The 12,192-nt window shown below is 40.9% G+C and overlaps 1 protein-coding gene across 1 annotated transcript in view; it reads left to right on the forward strand.

The window, feature by feature from the left end:
- Positions 1 to 12,192, forward strand: part of pinx1 (PIN2 (TERF1) interacting telomerase inhibitor 1) — a 141,037-nt gene that overhangs the window by 20,465 nt on the left and 108,380 nt on the right. The window lies entirely within an intron of this gene.

Below are 12,192 nucleotides of genomic sequence, written 5' to 3' on the forward strand. Positions count from 1 at the left end.
AAGAAGAGAACCGCTGTCCTTGCTAGTTCTGCCTATAAGTGACTCTAGTCCAACATCCATTTGGTTGAATCTTAAAGTTCCTTTGAAGTGTGTTCAATTGTATTAAACTGCTAGACAATAACTTGCAGTGGTTCAAGAAGAAGCCCACACCACCTTCTCAGGGCAACTAGGAAAGGAACAGTAAATGCTGACCTTGCCAATGATGCCCACATCTTGTGAATGGGAAATAAAGATCAAATTAACTTCATAGTTGGACGAACATTTAATAGTAATGAAGGCCAATGATTTACCACTGATTCCCTACAAGAATACACTTAATCATAGAATTTGAGCTCAAGAATTTCAGCAACTCACCTCCAGGACTCCTTATAGAAACACAATTTGGCTTATTCAATTACCATAATCTAGTGGCCCGAATACAATATTGTATGTAACATTGCACAAAAATGTTTCCTGCCAAGGAATACATATTTTGTGATTTTAGTGCCCATGTGTTGTTTGGTCAGATCCACATATTTTATACTGCTAATTGAATAATTAGAGAATTGCTTTCCTTACCTTTGAGTAATCATTCTGTAGATCACATAAAATGACATGTATACTAGATTCCTTTATTTGACATTGTACCATAGTTTATTGGGGAAAGGGAGTAAAATTACAAATTGATGAGAATATGAACCAATTCTAGTTCACTGCCCTTGCTTCAGTTTCCACACTACTATGGCTCAGATTTCACGGTCAGTGGGAAAGCAATGGTGCTTGCCGTTGACCTTGAAGAAAGCTGCCCACAAAGATCTAGTGATCTTTGTGGCATGGATTCCTTCTTTCTCAGGGTGAGTTTGAATTTTCCGTCAAGTCAGGAGATCTCCAGATGTTCAGTAACACTGATATCATCAGTCAGGTCAGCAGCCAATTACATTGAAGTATTCTCAGGCAGCAAACCAGGAAGTAAAAGTAAAATCTTTCACTTGTAATTAAAATTTCATAAAGAAAAATAAATGATTGGGACTATTATGGCACAGCCGATGGCAAAGGTTGAGTTGTTCAAATCCCAGAGGGAAACTTGAAACAACTGTCATAACCCATTTTTGCAATTTGTATGTTTCGAGATGCAGGCTTTGAATTCAGTAGTAATAAGACCACCAAATCTCAAGAGGGTTTTTTTTGTAAAACTAAACTAAACATTTATTAGTACAAGAAAGATTGTAAACACATGCATACGTCTACAAAATTACTACCATAGTAACTACAAAATGCCCATATTAATCCCTCAGTTACACCCCCATTAAAGTAACAGTAAATATCATAGATTTAATGAGACACCTGGAAAAGCACATCCTGGACAGTCACATTCAAAATGAGTTTCTTTCAGCTCTGGGTCCTTGCAGAAAGCAGCTTGAGGTTTCTCTCACTTGTTGGATTTTAAAATGCCTCTGCCTTACCCACAATCTCCTTTCTCTTTTATACATATCTTTCTGTTTGAATGTAAATTTTCCATTGTATCACTAGGCTTTTATGCATACCTATCTCTTACTTCTTCTAACAATAACACCCTTTGACTCCACCTGTTTTATTAGTAAGCTGAAAAAAAAACACATTGCTTGGCGCCTTCTAGCTAGGTGCAAGATTTCACTCATTCTTTTGAATGGTTTATTTAAAATTGCAGTTTACTGCCTTGACACCTATGGTTCTAAACTTCCCCATGTTTACCTAATTACCATTTCAAACCTACATCTTTCTATACATCAAAGCCTTTGGACCAGCTGGCTTTAATCTGATTAACACACACACAGACACCACTAAACTCTATTTTAAAAAATAATTTCCAGTTGCATTATAGACATTTATCTCTTCATGACATCCCCCTCCTTATTGAAAAATGAACTGTCATAATTCTAAAAGACAGCTTCATTTTTAATAACCCATTTTACACTACCTCCTATACTTACTACACTATTACGCTACCAGATGCACGCATTAACATAACAGTATATATATACAAATCCTTGGCATCAGCAAAAATCATTCCAATTCAGTGTCCAGGTTTTAAAGTGTCCAATTTTCCTTTTAAGCTTCAAACTCTTGATAATGCATCTGCAAACAGATTCTCTCCTCTGTATTATCTGTAGATGAAATGGTTGCATTAATAAACTCCACCTGAATAGCCTTGCACATTTGCCTCAAAATTTGTCAGAAACTTTTAAGAGATTGTGGTCTGTATAAACAATTGTTTCTGCTGAATTGTTTGCCATATAGATTTCAAAATGCTGCAATGCTAACATCAAATCCAATGCCTCCTTTTCAATCGTTGAATATCTTTGTTGTGCATTCAACTTCTGTGAAAAATACCTATCGGTTTTTCAATTCCAGTGTCGTCGTCTTATAACTGTACGACCCCAAAGCCTATATCACTTGCGTCAACGGCCAACTTAAATTGCTTGGCATAATTGGGTACTGCCAAAATTGGTGTTGTAGTTAATACAGTTTTCAAACTATCAAATGCCTTCTGACACTCCTGTGTCCATTGAAACTTCCTGTTCTTTTTTAATAGTTCAGTCAGTGGAGCAACCACTTGGCTAAAATTTGCTACAAATTTCTGGTAAAACCCACTCATGCCCAGAAATCTCAAAACTTCTTATTTTGTTGTAGGCACTGGGAAATCCGCGATAGCCTTGACTTTCACATCTCTTGGAGCCACCTTACCATGTCCAATGGTGTGGCCTAGATACGTAACTTGCGCTTTTGCAAATTCACTTTTAGCCAAGTTCATCACCAATTTAGCTTCTTGTAATCAAGTAAATAATTCTTCCAGATGTAAATGCTCATCCCACGTCTGACTGAAAACTATTAAATCATCAATCTAAACAGCACAATTGCTTAGACCTGCAATTACTTTGTTCATCAGTCTTTGAAATGTCGCAGGTGCGTTCTTCATACCAAATGGCATGACTTTAAACTGATATAGTCCATTTGGCATCACAAAAGTTGATATCTCCCTTGCTGTCTCCGATAACGGTACCTGCCAATATCCTTTTGGCAAATCAATCTTTGTGACAAAATTTGATTGTCCCACTTTCTCAATACAATCCTCCAAACATGGTATTGGATATGAATCCACTTTTGTCATCGCATTCACCTTTTGATAATCCACACACAGTCTTTGTGTTCCATCTGGTTTCGGTACCAGTACAATAGGCGAACTCCAGTTACTGCAGCTAGACTCATCTGCCCTACAACTTATTCCCACAAATAGGTTTGTGTGTCTGCAATAGCTTTTCCAAATCACTTTGACACTTGTCTGGAAGGTAACTCAATATTACATTTAAATTTTCAAGCGCCCCCTCATTATCCAATTTGATTAAAGGAAAATCAATTTCAGAGTCTTGCATTTCTACCTCTTTCTCATTATCTACTGCCACTAATACCTCCTTTTGGTCCCTTTCCCTGTCAAAGTACTTTTTAAGCATATTTACATGACACACCCTCTGCTTCTTTCATCTATCTGGAGTATTTATTAAATAATTTACTTCATTCAATTTCTTTTCAATCCTGTAAGGCCCACTAAACCTTGCCTTTAATGTGTCACTCAGTACTGGTAACAGAACTAGCACTTTCCAGCAATAAAATTGCGAGCTTTAGCTTCCTTATCTGCCTTCACTTCCATCACTTGCTGTGATATCTTTAAATGTCCCCTAGCCAACTCACATGCTCTGTCTAATTTCTCTCTGAATTTTGATACTTAATCCAGGAGAGTAGTTTCTGGATTTTGACCCACCAATTTCTCATAAATTAATTTCAGTGGTCCCATTACCTCATGACCATAAACTAGTTCAAAAGGGCTAAAGCCAGTCGAAGCACTAGGAGCGTCTCTAATAGCAAATAACAAGAATGGAATTCCTGCATCCCAATCCTGTGCATAATCCTGACGGTACGCTGTCGTCATAGTTTTTAAAGTTTGATGCCATCTCTCCAAAGCCCCTTGTGACTCAGGATTATAAGCTGTTGACTTAAACTGTTTTATCCCCAAACTGTTCATTACTTCCTTAAACAGCTGTGACATAAAATTTGACCCCTGATCTGAATGTATTTCTTTAGGTAACCCATATCTTGTAAAAAAATTAGTTAACTCTTCCACAACCTTCTTAGTTGTAGTATTTATTACAGGTATAGCTTCAGGAACCCTGGTAGACACATCCACTATTGTCAGTAAGTACTGATTCCCACTTTTACTCTTGGGGAGGGGTCCTACACAATCAATCATGACCCGAGTAAAAGGTTCTTCAAATGCTGGTATTAGGATTAAAGGTGCTGGCTTAATCATTGTTTATGGTTTCCCTATCACCTGACATGTGTAATATGTTCTACAGAATTTGACTACATCCCTATGCAATCCTGGCCAATATAAATGTTTCTGTACTTTTGCCTGTGTCTTTCTAATTCCCAAATGTCCCCCCATTGGAATTTCATGAGCAATCCTCAGAATCTCATTTCTATACCCTAATGGGATAACAATCTCATGTACCTCCCTCCAGCTTTCATTTGCTGAGACATGATCCGGCCTCCATTTTCTCATTAAAATATCACCATTAAGGTAATAACATTCTGGAATACATTTTGATTCTGTTTTTGAGTAAGCTTTCTGATATAACTGTTTTAATTGCAAATCCTCTTGCTGCAACTTAATTAACTCTCTTGAGTTAAACACTTCAGCTGAATTGTCCTCTCCTGTCTCTTTCTGAACAATGTTATCAGACACGCTGCTTGCTAATTGGATTTCGATACCTTCTTCCTGCCTTTGAAATGCCTGTCCTTCTTGTTTTTCTTGCTTCAACCTGTGTGCCTGTGATCTCGTTATCACACAATCTGGAAATAATCCAGGATGCCCCTTCTGTAACACCTCTGTTGAAACCACATCTACAGGCTGCTGAATTATCATAGGCATCACCCACATTTGTGATCCAGCTGTATCATTACCTAGAATAAATTGAACACCTGCAATGGGCAAATTTTACACCACCCCAGCGGTCACTTTGCCAGTTTTCCACTTACTCTTTAAATTTACCTTCCACAATGGAATAGATTTAGCATCCCCATGAACCCAATTTATTATCTATCACCTGCTCCTGGAATACTTCCTCTGAACAACAAATATTACTATCCCACAACATTAAGGATTGTCTAGCCCCTGTGTCTCTTAAAATTTTAACATCTTTACCTACTCCACCCTGTACACATGGAAAGACTTTCCCTTCACACACAAAATCTTTAAACATTTCTGCAACCCGCTCCTCAGAATTCTCTTGGGTAAACTGTGAACACATTCCCACTTCTTTACCTTTCACTGGTGTTCTCTGTTTTACCTGTACACAAACCACTGGTTTTTCCTGTTCATGAATCTCAGAACCCACAGTACTTTTACTTCCAGCACGTTTCTGCACCCCAATAATCCAACAGACTTTTCCTGCAATTTCCAAAACACTGACTTCGTCTATCCCACTTTTATTACAATGAAAACACCTCAACTTTTGAATGTCACTTCTACCTTCAGCACCTTCCTTTTTATTCTGAGAAAAAACTTCCTGGGAATTTCCAGCTACTCCTCTTCCCTGACTAGCCACCTTCCTTTCATCTTCCCACTTTTATCCTTTTTGGATTTAAAAGGATGGCAAACAAAAGCTTTAGCTATGCACTAACTCATAATCATCAGCTCCCTCTGCTGCTTGCCTTACAGAACCAACCCTGTGTTCCTCCACATGAGTTCTCACTACCGAAGAAATTGAATCTTTAAATTCTTCCAAAAGAATGACTTCTCTAAGAGCGGCATTTGTTGCTTCTAACTTTAATACCCGTATCCATCGGTCAAAATTACCTTGTTTTACACTCTGTCATGAAACTATTAATATATATACTATTTTGGAAAATATTTTTCTTTTAAAATAGAGGTTTAGTCTGCAGGTATGTCTTAATTAGATTAAAGCCAGCTCGTCTGGGTGCTTTGATATGTACTAGTTTTGATAGTGCATTTGCATTTTTTGAATAGAGCATTCAAGAAATGGGGTGAAAACTTGACACCTTCCAGCAGCTACCAAGCAATATATTTATATTACTAATAAAATTGGTATAATGAATGGGGCTTCATTGTTAAAAGGTAACTGTCACAGAGACTAGTGAGACAATGAGAATTTGAGTTCAATCAGTGGTGGTAGGTATAACTTCAGTAGTTTTCGGGTGTGCAGAGCAGAGGCAATGTCAGATCAAAAGGCAGCGGCAAGCCTCCAACTGGCTCCACAGTGAAAAGAACCTCATTTTGAATTTGTCAGGTGAAAATGCTTTGCTTGTTGTTTGGTTAAGTCTATGGGTTGCTGTGGCTTAATGAAGCTTAGTTTGGGAATTTGTTAAAAGTTATGATCTAGTAATTTGTAGCCATATGTATATATTTTAACCTGTGTAAATTAATAAAATGTTTCAGTTAGTTTAATATAAAGCCTCAAGAACTGATGGTCTGATTCCTGAATTTAGAGTCGCATCTCAAACGTAACACTTAAAATCATAGGTTATGATAGTTGTTTAAAGTTTCCTTCTGGGATTTTTAAATAACTCCGCTTTACCAACGGGCATCGGTCATAACACTCTCTCAAACTCAATGGGCAGCATTTTCCCCCCTGTGGGGGGGGGTGTGGTTATGTGGGAGCGGGCGCGAGTGGCCGGGTTTCCGATCCGCATGCGCGTGAAAGAGCACAGAGATCTCCCTGAGGCAAAGTGCTGCCTCAGGGAGATCGGCTCAAGATTCAAAATTTCATCCAAGGTGGGAAAAAATATTCTTGACATGTCCCCTCATGTGACACTGTCACATGAGGGGACATGTCAATTTCTTTTATTTAGACATTTCAGACAAATTTTAATACCCTCATGAAACCTCATCCCGCCTGTGGATGAGATTTCATGTTTTTTATGAAGGCAGTCTGGGCTCTTCTCCTGCCCGCCAACCTTAAGGTTGGACAGGCAAGTCCATTAATCAGTTTAGTTACTTTTTTAATGGCCTTTAATAGGCCGTTGACAGGTCGACGGGCGCACAGCCGACTCGGCTGTGCGCCTGCTGAACTGAAAACCTAAATGACATGGGGTGATGTTGGGACACAAACCTGACGTCACCCCGTGTCATTTTACGCGTCAGCGAGTAGGCTCCGCTCCCTGCTCGCCGACCGGAAGATGCAGCGCCCAATGGGCAGAATTTTCTGCCTGACGGGCGGGTGGGCCCGACCCAATCTCCGGCGGGTGGGGAGCCGATCCCCGCCGGAGAAGCGGGCCCCTCCACCATTTTAAGTGGGCGGGAGGGGATTCCCCAAATGTGAGAGTGCGCCCTTTCGCACATGCACACGAAAGAGCGCACATCTCCCTGAGGCTAAGTGCTACCTCAGGGAGATCGCTGACAGCTGTATAAATTTTAAAAATAGAAAAATAATAAAATCTTTAACATGCCCCCCTCATGTGACAATGTCACACGAGATGGGACATGTTAATAAATTTCACTGAAACTTTAATAAACTTTTTTAAACCCTACATGAAACCTCATCCCGCCGGTGGATGAGGTTTCATGTTTTCTCAGAAGCCCGCCGGGGCTCCTGGCCTGCCCACCAACCTTAAGGTTGGACGGGCAGGGCCTTTAATTGTTTTAATTATCCTGTCAATGGCCTCAATTGGCCATTGACAGGTCGGCGGGCGGACAGCTTATCTCGCTGTGCCCCCGCCTTCCTGAAAATTTAAATGGGCTGGATGACGTCGGGGGTTCCCTGAATACCTGAATTCCCCCCGACGTCATCCCGCGTCATTTTGCCGTCGGCGAGTGGGCCCCACCCCCTGCTCGCCGAAGGCAAAATCCAGCCCAATATGTTTGCTCAGGCTGTTTTCTCATATCCCTAAATTTCTGCCTGTATGCTTCAGGAACCAACTCACATGCACTCAAAATAGCCTTTTTTACCACATCATAATTCTCCACCATTTCTTCTGACAGCGAAGCATATACCTCAAGCGCTCTACCCACCAGTGTAGACTGTAACAATAATGTCCAGTTCTCCTGTGGCCATTTCATTTGATTGCTATCTTTTCAAATGAAATAAAGAATGCTTCAGTATCTTGTTCCTCAAACTTTGGAAGAGCTTGTACAAATTTCCCCACTACTCTGGAGATAAGTCCTTCCCCCCCAAAGAAATGGCATTTCTTTTTTAACTGCCAACATTTCCAGTTGGAATTCTCTCTCTTCTCTTTCCTCCTCTGACTCCCTTTCCTGTTTTCATTCTCTTTCCTGCCTTACTGCCTGTTCTCTTTGGAATGCCCTTTCTCTTTCCTATTCTTTCAATTCAATTGTTTTCATCTGCAACTCAATTTGAGCCCATTCCAATGAACCACCTCTTGGAGAACTCAGCCTCTCAGGTATTCCTTCCAATTTCAAATGCTGTGCTATCACTTCAATTATGTCTGATTTCCTAACCCCGCAGGTAACCCCAATTGTAATTTATCTGCCAACTCTGTTAATCAGAGTTATATCTTCTACTCCCAAATCTACTTCTTTCTATACATCAAAGCCTCTAGACCAGCTGGCTTTAATCTGATTAAAAGACACTCACATATACACACACAGACATCACTAAACTCTATTTTAAAAAATAATTTCCAATAACATTATAGACTCTTCGTGACAGGGACTTGCACATGGGAATTAAGGTAGACGCTTGCTGTGCACGCCAAGCTGGCGGTGCCGGCTGCTGTGGAGCTGCCTCAGGGAGCTGCCGACCTGGATAGATTTAACGACAAGAAAAAAAATGCACCGAGCTGTGTCTATGCAACACATTCAAGCACCTAACAGAAGAACGAAAAAAAAACATCAGTTCCCAGATATATTTTTTATCATGTTTCACCCCGGACATTTCATCCCGCCCTTGGATGGGGTTTTATTAAAAACGGGCTGACTGCCTGCCCGTTTTGCCCGTGCGGTGAGCACAAAATCACACGGACAATGCAAAATCATGGACAATATGGTTTTTAATGGCCTTAATTGGCCCTTTAATTGTCAGCAGGTGTGCCTCTGACTCCTGTGTGCGCCCGTTGACCTCAATATTGCTTGTGTGCGCAATGACATCAGGATGCATGCCCACCCAATCAATGTAAAATTCTGGCCATCAACTTTAAAAAATGTTTTTTTTTAATTTTGGAGAAATTTAACATTCCATGCTATAAAATTAGTCATTCAGGGCCAGTGAAGCTGTTCTGTAGCAAATATGAAGTTAGTACACTGTTTAAAAACCCAGTTATTCAAAAAGGTTGAACTTTTTCAAGGGTATTTACAGTGAGATTTGTAGACTTCAATGTGCACTCCATGGCCCAGATTTTTGCCACAACAGAGAGCCTCTCCATTGCGGGAAAATAGCAGAACTGCCTGAAAATCCCACCTCCGAACATGGCAATTCCCATTTTCACGAGGGCAGGGCACATTTTGCGCATGCATGTTTTAAGGAAGCAGCTGGCCTTTTAAATCATCAGCTGCCTCCACTGAAGTGGGATTTTGGTAGCCTTGGAGTGTGACACTTGAAGTGCACAGATTAGACCTAGTAAGAGCAAGTCTGAACTTTGTGGATCATTTGGATAGGCTTTAGAGAGGTAATGTACACCTTTAAATTTAGTCCTGGGGCATCTTTGGGAGAGGTAATGTGCCCTTTGGTGGAGATCAGGTTTGGAGTAGGTCAGGTGCTTTTTGGAATTGGCAAAAGTAGGCATAAATGTGTGTAGAAAGTGCATAAACTCATTACTGTCAAGCTCATTGAAACTGTCAACAGACCTGTCAACATCAACTCAAAGCCATCAGAAACACTTGTTAAGGGGACTTGTCAAAGGGAGCTATCAATTCATTTAAAGTCCTGCCATTTAAATGTTTGAAAAATGTGTGGAGTGTTTAAAAAAAGTTTGTTTGCTATTTCATTCTGGCATAAGCCTGAGGGTTTCCATTACTGGATAAGGGCTGCATGACTGATTTCACAACCATCCATTATCACAGTAGGGTGCTTGCCATTTCACAGTTTGATTGACAGCTACAAGTAGTTATAACCTCTTTGACATGGGTCTATGAATTCCAATGTTTGTTGTTATAAGGCTTTATTTAGGCTTAGGAATGTGAATGTAGTAAATGTTTTTTTATGAATAAATGTTTTTTTCAATATAATGACTTCTGCAATAGGCACTTAGAACTTTGTTTTATCTCACCTCTGCATGGGACCTGAGGTCTGCACATTGCCGATACTGGATGAGTTGGTATGGTAGGTGTAAAGGCAAAGGGTGGTGAGTAGGGGGCATGAGTTGGTACTAAGTTGGCACAGGGGCTAAAAAGGGCCATGGGTGAAGGAGCATAGGTTAGCATAGGGGGTATGAAGGGCCATAGGGGTTGTTTGGTACTTTGGCATGAGGGGCCATAGGGGTTGTTTGGTACTTTGGCATGAGGGGCTATGGGTGGGGTGGGGGGGCAAAGCTTGGTATTGGGCATGTTCCATGGGGGTGGTTGGGGGGCATGAGGTGGCATGGGTTGGCATTAACAGATCATAGGGAGTGTTGGGGGTGGGGGGATGCGGGCTGGAGGGCTGTTTTAATGTTTTATTCTTTATTTTTAAACTTTGGACACAGTGCCCAATCCTTGAGGCAGGCCTCCATCCAGCCTTCCTCCATACTTGGCAACCCCCTCAGTTTACCTGGAGTCGCCCACCCTGATTTCTAATCCAGCTTGCCCCTCCCAGAGAATCTGCCGTTCGGGCAGCCACTTACAAAGGTTGTCTTTGTGGAGCCGGGAATTCTCCCGTCACTGCACACCTGACCTGGGAGTGAAAACCTGGGCCCTAGAATCACTGACAGCAACTTCTAGATTTTTGTGTTTAACTGCTCATATGTGGACTCCAGAAGGTGATGTCAGTTTCAGAGGAGTAATGATGACAAATGCTGACAGTTTACCCGTCGATTACTGCCCCAAAACCCGGGAAACTGTGTCTCTCCTCCTCTCTTTATTATTACTACTGCTACTAACAATCTTCACCTCTCTGGGATTCATCACATCTCTGGGGTTCCCTTCTAAAATCTTTTCCATTACCAATAGCTGTCCCCAGTTTCCGGAGCTTTCTCAAATCTTGCTTTCTCAATCATACTTTTGGTTACTTCCATTGACCTATTCTCCAAGTGCCTTGTCACCTTTCACTAAATTAAAGGTGCTATATAAATGTAATTTGTTAGATTACTGTAAGTTGATTAGTAATGATTATTGGGGGTCTGTACTCTGCATACTATTTATTTAGAGGAATGCTGTTTCAAACATTGCCAAAACTGAGGAAGGCAGCTTCTTCATCGTGATTTTAAAATCTACTCAAAGTTGAATGCTCACAAACTTTGAAAGATGAAATATATAAGGAGTTCCGAACGCTGCAGTTTCAAACATGTACATTCTGATTGTTGCAGTGACGACCTTGCCACTGATAATTATAAGGTACTTGTCACTAGGGGGCACTGTTGTCTAACTTTTATTGCTTTCGGTGATTAAACTGACACAATTTTCAGAATGTTTGAGAGAGCAGTGGAGGCCGGGTCATTGAGTTTATACAAGGCTGCGTGGCCAGTGCAGAATGGAGCCAGGCTCATCGATCCCTGACGCAGAGCATAGGTGGGCGTGGAGGTAGGCAAGTGCCGAGGCAGGCTGGTTAGAAGGCCTGCCTCAGTTCTCTGGAACATTGTCCCAGTTGTTTCAGTTGCTGTTAGGCCCTCTAGCCCTAATCCCTCAAACTCCCGCACCACTTCCATAGCCTTTTAACCAGCATCCACCATGGGCAGACCGCAGGAGCCATGTGGAGGTGAAAAAGAATTAAGTTCTAACAATCTTGTACAGCTCTCACTCATTCTCACTCATCACACATTTGATAGTGGCATAAACTCCCGTTCGAAAAGATCTGTTCAAAGCTTTGAAATCTCAGGTAGTTAGTCTCTTATAAAATCAAGCAAACTTCAATTCAGACTCCACATCAAAAAGGGCCAACCCTTTAATAACCTCTTTAAACTGTCAATCAAACAGTGAACTCAGAACCTCCTGATGAGATAATTGTAGCTTTTGAAACTCAGCTAATCATTCATAATGACATAATAGCAGCTCTTGGGGAAATGTCAACAAAG

The sequence above is a fragment of the Cetorhinus maximus genome, chromosome 5 (genome assembly GCF_964194155.1).
Source record: "Cetorhinus maximus chromosome 5, sCetMax3.hap1.1, whole genome shotgun sequence".
Taxonomy (NCBI): Eukaryota; Metazoa; Chordata; class Chondrichthyes; order Lamniformes; family Cetorhinidae; genus Cetorhinus; species Cetorhinus maximus.